The following is a 7,915-nucleotide window of genomic DNA, read 5'->3' on the forward strand; positions in this document are numbered from 1 at the left end:
GTGTGGTGAGTCCAAGGTGTCAAGATATGCGTGGCAACCAAGGGAAAAAGCACAGGTGCGTGAAACCGAAATAGAACGCATATGCGCAACACAAGGAAGACGGGCGATGCAACAATCTAGAAGGAAGTCGAGGCGGGAATGGGGTTCAAGTGGGAGGATTTTGGTTTTGGTCAAGGACTCTCGAAGCGGAGGTGGTTCGTGTTACCACATGAGAGAGAGAAGAACCCAGACTGCAGTTAAGTGGTCTTTTGCAGTTCTGTCAATAGTTGTAGATTGGAGTACATGCAATTTTGTTTAAGCTAGCAGAGGAGAAGACAATGCAATGTGGGTGGGTTTGGGTGGATCAGAGCAGAAGGTGGTTGAAGTTCAGAGAATTGGCCTAGAGGTGTGACCTTGGGTTCTCTGTGTAGCCCTTTTATTAGAGACTTGGTTCAGTCTAGTCATCTTCAACTGTATAGCTGCAGAAAGAGGAAGCTTGGAGATGTGATCGTTGTTTGGGGCCTTTCTTAGGGAGATCTTTGAGTTTTATGTGTTTCCTTCTTATGTTTATGCCTAGGTCTCAGGGCTGTCGAGACACTGCTGTGTTTTATCTATCTAAAGTAGACATAATGATTGGATTTTGCTTGTCGTCTTGAGGTTTTGTTGTGATGAAAGTGTGGTTTACATTGAGTTTAATGGAGATTGAGCTCCCATGTGATTCAGTCTAATGATTGGAGATTTGATTTTGAGTTAGTGCTGACTCATTTGTGTCGGTTGAGAAGTAGAGTTTCCAAGTCAGTTGTGGGTCAATTGGACATTAGAACAGTTAGCTGAAGGAGCAGAGGGTTGGCTTTAGCTTGTCTGAACTTGAGGGAAGAGTTTTTGACTTAGGTCTGACAGAGAGCTGTCAGCTGTGAGCAACAATCGAAAGAGCTTGTGGTTTGAGTGGTTCAGTGTCAGTTGTGTGTCAGCTGCTGTCAGATGAGAGTCCATATGGATGGACCTTGATGTGATTTGAGTGGTATTAGAGGTGACTATTGACACAGAGAAGAAGAAAAACTGAGTCAGCTGAACCAGTTTAGTCGACCATGAGGGAATAGACATGTTGGAGTCATCTGTGGGCTTGCAATTGTCAGCAGAGAATTCTTAATGTGATATCCCTTCAAGTTTAGAGCTTCCTGAGGGCATGTGTGTGCCAGAGGACACTTGAAGAAAAATTCTGTTTTAGTGGAGAGTTCTGAGTCAGACTGCTAAGGCAGAATTGAGAGGAGGGTTAGAAGGGTGTCTAGGAAAGTCTTCGGGTTGTGGTTTTAAGGTTACCTGACCTTGGAGGACAATAGAGGATCCTGGAGGACTCTTTTTGGCCAGGGGACAAGTGGGGCTTTCGGAGGCAAAAACATGCATTTCTGGAGAAGATTTGGTTAGCTGGAGGTCAGCTGAGGTTAGGAGAGGTTCTTAAGAGAAAGAGGTTTTGGAGGTGAGAGCTGACCTGGGAGGATAGTTTGAGGAGGTAGCTGAGCCAGCAGATAGGGAGGTTGGGAGGGTGTTGAAGTGTCCCCTTGAGTTAGCTGGTGGGCTGGGGATAGTTGAAGGTCTGATTGGTTTCCTTGGATTCTAGTGTCCCCCGATTTCTATCCCGTTGTGACTTCTTCTTGTGTGCCTGCTGGTCGTGTAGTAGAGGCCATCACCCAGACACCACATAAGGTCTTCAAAAAGACCGAGTGAGTCTACGAGACCAAAAGTGATATGATAGCTAGAGCTATGACCTGGGAATGCCAAATCTGAGCCATATGATACAAAATGGAACCATCATCATTATACAACCTATGGAGTTGACCACGTTGGCACGGAGAGGAAGCCATCAAGGATATCGAGCATGGGGTTAGCATGTAGAAGGCTCTGTAGATCCGTCATGATGCTGGCGAGGTCTAGGGAGTATGGGACGTCAGGCTCGCTGTAGTGCCGTGGCCCAGTCTAGGAGTGGGGTTTGGCGGGGGGTCGGGCACTCAAGAATATGTGGCTTGATGAGATTGTGGGTGTCATCCATGGCTGGTGGGGCGTGGTTGGAAGAACTGAGTGATGGTTGCCTAGGGCCTGGATGTCTCCCATGGGGTCTCGACTCCAATCAGTGAGTCTTTGTGGCAATGAAGCTCTAGTAGGAAGAGGCTTAGGCACCGCTGATCTGGGTAATCCATGATCTTGGATAAGGGTCCAAACCCCTCTCTAAAGAGACAACGGAACCTCCCTCTCTCATAATATATGGTGCACCTACATATGAAGTGCTCCTCTGACTCGACCTCCTACTTGCACATAGTGCATATCCTCTCCTCAATCACGAATATCTGCATGCCTCTCCCTGTCTCTATTCTTAGGCGGTGCGATGACACCTAGCCCACACTGCAATCCGCATGGCAAGTGACATGTATATGTCAAGATATCTGGCCCTCATTATGAAACAATCCTTTGTAAGCCTCATGAAAGTATCCATGTAAAACTACCGTAGGTGTGAGAGTGTCTCATGTATTGTGATCCTGGTATCGTGTATGTATAGTCCTAATAAATCATATATGATAACCTGGTTCCTATCATCATAAGAGAGAATGATGAACGGGAAGTCCGGGTCATACTCGGGTGGGGGGAGGCAATCTATCCTCAGTCCCTGCCTTGTGAACCAGGAGCACACTCGGCTATACCATTACTCGTGCCCATTTGGTGCTGCTAGTTGTTGTTTTGGGAGGATTGTAGGGCAAGCCTTTGGGAATCTCCAGGGGGCCATGGCATTGATCCTATGAATGTATGTGACTGTTTGGAAAAGTGCCTCTACTACCATGGATGCTGCCGCATGGGAGATGTGCTATGCCAAGAGGCCCTCATGGTCTTGTGATCTACCATTTTTAAGTCTCTCGATAGATCGGGCTACCATGGTGGGTGTGAAGAAGGTGGATGTGATGGTGGTGGGATGAGGGGCTGATTTGGTACTTCGTATAGGGATCGTGCATATGTGTGCCATAAGGATGGAGATGTGATGGGTGTGGGTGAGCGTTTCTCTCGGATTTTCTTCTAGTCCTCAGTACAGTTCACACCTTTGAGAGATTGGTATAAGTCCTTGTATTGGCCCTTAACATGTGCTTGTTTCTTACGTCTGGTTGTGTATTGGTTAATCCTTTGAGCATCTCTCTCTCAAATTTGCTCAGTTGCAACCTCGCATAGGAGACACTCATGTGTTGTGCGACATTCCTCGTCATACCAATCGTTATGGGGCATGGTGACGGTGGGGGGTCTAGCAGTAGATCAGCTGGTGGATGGAAATGCAACTTTGGCAGATGTGTGTAAGATTGTGGTGAGCTGAGAGGTGAGGTCGGCTAGTGGGAGATTGGGGTCTGCATATGTTAGATGTCGATAGAGATGGTTAGAGTATGCCGAGTCCCTATCATGGTGGAAGTGAATCTCGGTGTAGTGGGAGATGGGCGATCGTGGTGGTGAGGATGGTCGGGAAAAGCTAAGGCTAAAGGAAATATAGGCATGGTCGGCTCCGAGGGGGCAAGTGGGAATGGTGAAGGTATTTATGGATGTAGCTAAAGCTAGAGATCCCATTAGCAAGTAATCCACTGTACTTGAGCCTCTGCCATGTGGGAAGCATGTGAGAGATCCGGAAGAAGGCCAACGAGACATACCGTTGAAGATGGCTATTCCATCTGTGGTCCCTAGCACGAGGAAATTTCTCCTTGATGTTGTAATGTCCCCTTTGTCATGTGATGCTCGATGAATGCCAATCTCCTCTGAGTCTCTCTCTTGCATGGTCGGCTCCTTCTAATCATATATAGATGGTTGCTCGCTCGGAGTCCTGGCGTTGAAGTACCCCAAAAGGAGAACTTTTCCCAAGCATGAGAACTCAATGATGTCTACATGGATGTGATAAAGCTTCTCTCTCTCCTCTAGAATAGCATATAAGGACTTCCTAGGTGGGAAGTGCAATGTGTATACATCTCTCCAATGTGACCTGTAGCCTCACCCACATAAAGTGTGCCTTTGTGTGCGGACTATGGTGATCATGGGTTGTAAATGTGTCTTGAATAGTACCACCACTCTACCAGACCCGCGTACCCCACCAGATGTGCATGTCTCTTCTTGGTAGAGGCGGATGCCCACTCATAGCCTGAAATGCATGGTAGCCCTCTCTCCGGGCTTTGGTGGGTCTCTATGAAGAAGATAATGTCCCTCTTTGTAAAAAATTCCCTAAGTCCCCCAATGTCCGACCATGGTCTCCCATTACAGTTCCAAACTGCCAGCTCTAGGTGTATGGTCCCGCAGACACCGCGTCCCTATTTGGGATGCCGCTCTATGATGATGACTTGCCCATCCCTTTATACTACCCACTTCCTGGCCTCGTGCACCTTGGGCATATTTGCATGTCTGTGCTCTACATGGGTTCAGGTAACATCATCCCCTAGGTATATCTTCTCCCCTCGGAGAGTTGTCCATGTGTCCATGAAGGCCTTTTGGCTAGCAAGGTTTGAGAATTTCAAGATGAGGTGGCGCTCCCATGAGGTGTCCTCTCCCACACGTCATGTGTCCGCATAGGGGGTCCGTTCCACTTTGAGTTTCTTGCATAGGGCTAGAGCATCAGCCTTGGGGGATTCTTCCTCCTTTAGTCTTGTCACCCTCACATGAAGAGCGCGCACCTTCCTCCTCTTCTCCTCTTCCAAGGTATCATGTATGATAGGGGTGGGGTGTTTTCTCACCAATTATGTCCATTCTTTCTTTACTTCTTGCTTACCCACTACCGTCCACCCTTTCTCCATCTCCTTCTGTGTGGCCACTAAACCTTCTTGGAGTTCATTTTTTAGGCTTTCAACCTCCGAGGCAAGGGAGGGATTAATTTCCCCTTCTTCTTTCATCTGTGCTTTGCATACATGTAGCTCTTCCTTGAGGTCTTCAACTTGTGCTTTCCACTTTCCCACTACGGTCACATGGGGTTCCTTGAGCTCTTTAATTTCCCTATCCTGTGTATTTTTCTGCTGGCATATTAGGATGTTCGTGATAACTTTGAGCTTGTTTTTTGCCCATCTGCCTAGAGGGTTTTTCTTTGGCTTCTCTGAGCTTGCGAGCACATGTTTCTCCATTCTATCAATGATTTCATTTAGTTCTGAATGTAAGGCCTCCCATTTTCGTGATCTCTACATCTTGGTGCTGTAGGCAAAAGAAAGAGAGAGAAGATTATGTTGCTACCTTGGGGGGGCCTAAGCAAGGGTGGGTGGGACATGTGTGTGCACTGTATGGGTGCGAAAAGGGTACAACAGGGCGTGGCCAGGACATGCGATAGTGGAAGGCGACGACGACATGTAGGGATAAACAGGGCGTGAGTGGTGGTAGTGGTGTCATTGTCTCTCCATTTAGTAATTCTCTGCTAGGTGATAAAAAATCATGTAAACAAATTGCTAAGCATTAGATGGTGCACTCAATAGTAGAAACATGCTTTACCATATCAAATGAACAAGGGTTAGAAAGGTCAAAGTATGATTGAAATACATCAAGGGGGGTTGTAAGAAACGATTTGTTAAGAAGTCCACATTGTAAGAGTTCAAGTGTGAGTTTAAGAAGGGGAGGATGTGGAGAGAGGCTAGCAAATGAACTATGGGGTGCATAGATAAAAGAGAGTATGAAGGTAAGGGGCTACATGTATGGACTTGCCACCAATCAAGAGACATATATATATCTTGGTTCAAGGGTAAGCACAATGATCTTCTTATTTTGCTCCTAAAGAATAATGACCTTCTTATCGCTCCTAAAGCCATTATTCATCTATTTATCTTTAGCTCTTGGTAGAATAGTTGTTTGGCTTGAAAACACACTTTGTTTTTTAAAATAATGCTTATTCGACATCATGATATTTGCAATTGATGGTCAACAAAAGTTGTTTGTAATTTTATTTATTCGTCGTAAGCAAGATGTCGATTGCAAGAGAAGAATGTGTTTAGCCTAAGCCCACAAGGACCCCTTGGGCCTAATAGGGAGCCCAAGATAGGTAAGGACAGAGATGGTACGTACCCGAGGTGTGAATTAGTGTTATCCTATATGCTAGAGATATTTAAGTGGGATGAGCCTATTGAGTGGACTATTGTATCCTAGTATGCTATTGGATGAGAGAGGCATCTGCCTAGGTGTGGGACACTATCCACTCTAAGCCTTAGCCCTTGTGCTTGGGGGTGGTCTCCTGATATGCATACCTATGGTTGGGGGTGGTGAGATAGCCTGCATGACCTTGAATTTGGGAACTAATTTTGTTATCCAATGTTTAAAAGATCTATGGGCACAACAATTAGTATTAGAGCTTGTCTAGACCACTACGAGAGGAAGCGGATGAGCGTTTACAATGCACATGCTTGAAATAGTATATGTGATAATGAATTCCATATGTACAAATTTCAAAGATATGTGCAATGCATTTTCAAATTTGAGAGAGGTATGTGATGCTTTCCCAGGGGCTTTCTTTTTGTGACACTTTTTATGCGCATTAGGCAAGATTGGTTGTATAGATGGTCTGATCATGTGCAGGTTGTACATAAGCAAGTCATAATGGTGCACATGCCATACATGTGGGCTATTTCGTATAGATCATACAGAGGTTATTTGGAAAAATCCCAGAAGTACATTTCAATTCTTTTAAGTAAAAAAGTACATAGTCTTATATGTTTTTATGGTTATTTTTGTATTTATTTTTTATAGAAAAGGCATGCATGAAATTTGTGTATGGACAATTGAACCACTTTTTTTCAAAAGCATGTGGGGTGAAAAGACATATTTAGAAAAACAAAACTATCTCTCTATTTTTAGAGAAAAGCATATGCAAGCTTTTTTTGGAAAGTATACACTTGGAAAAAAGAAAACCCTAGACTTTTATGCCAATTAGATTTTCCCCCTAATCTTAGAGAGAAAAGCACAAATTTTTTTGTAAAAGGAGAGTGGAAGTTAATTTAACACTTAGAAAACTGTGCTTTGAAAAAATATAGGATGGGTTTTTTATTATTATTTTAGTACCTCAAAAAGAGTGCTTTGAAAAAAGCATAGGATGGGTATTATTATTAGATTTTCTAGGCATAAAAGCACAGGTACAATTAGGCTAACAATATATTTTAGCAATCTTTGACTAAAAATGGAAAACCTTGCTTTTCATGTGCTTTTCCTTTCTCTTAGTACTGGAGACTTTCACTTTTGCATTGATTGTGAAGAGTAAATGGCTATGATGCTTTGGCATGTGAACTGGTTCTCTACTCCCTCACCATTTGGGAGAAACATGGCATGAGTATTCCTCCGCTTTTTCAAGCTAGACGACCTTGAGTTTGTTTATGATTTACCTTCACAATTTCCATCGATATATGATAGCTCCCTTTTCCCCATTTGAGGATTTTGTAGACACCTACTGAAAGGAGCAAGCAGATGCCAAATAGGTGGAGGGTGAGTATGTTAAAAAGCTTGGTTTTAACAGGGGAGGTGCAACACTGATAGTGCGCTTAAGATCTCTATTCAAAGAACAACTTGAGCTTGAGTTCTCCTATTTACGTGGGCTTATATATGGAGGAGTGATTTAGTGGGAGAAGATTTTAGAGTGTATATACTTTTGGTCATACACATACACAGTGATGCACTTTGTGTTCCATCTTTCCTTGATATTTGTATACTTTTGGTCATACACATACACAATGATGCACTTTGTGTTCCATCTTTCCTTGATAGGTTATTGTTTAAAATTCAAACAACTAGTTCTTGAATATTGATGACTATTACTTGATATTCAAAAGTTCTATGGGGATAGTTCCTTTTCGAAAAAACACTTGACTAGTAGAGGTATCCAAAATAGAGACTAATGACTTGGATGGACCCGAAACCCTTCTTTGGATTGGTATCAACCGCTCTAGTTAACACGCTTTTGCCTGCT

Source organism: Cibotium barometz, chromosome 62 (genome assembly GCF_041138505.1).
Source record: "Cibotium barometz isolate CiBa-2024 chromosome 62, ASM4113850v1, whole genome shotgun sequence".
NCBI classification, from domain to species: Eukaryota; Viridiplantae; Streptophyta; class Polypodiopsida; order Cyatheales; family Cibotiaceae; genus Cibotium; species Cibotium barometz.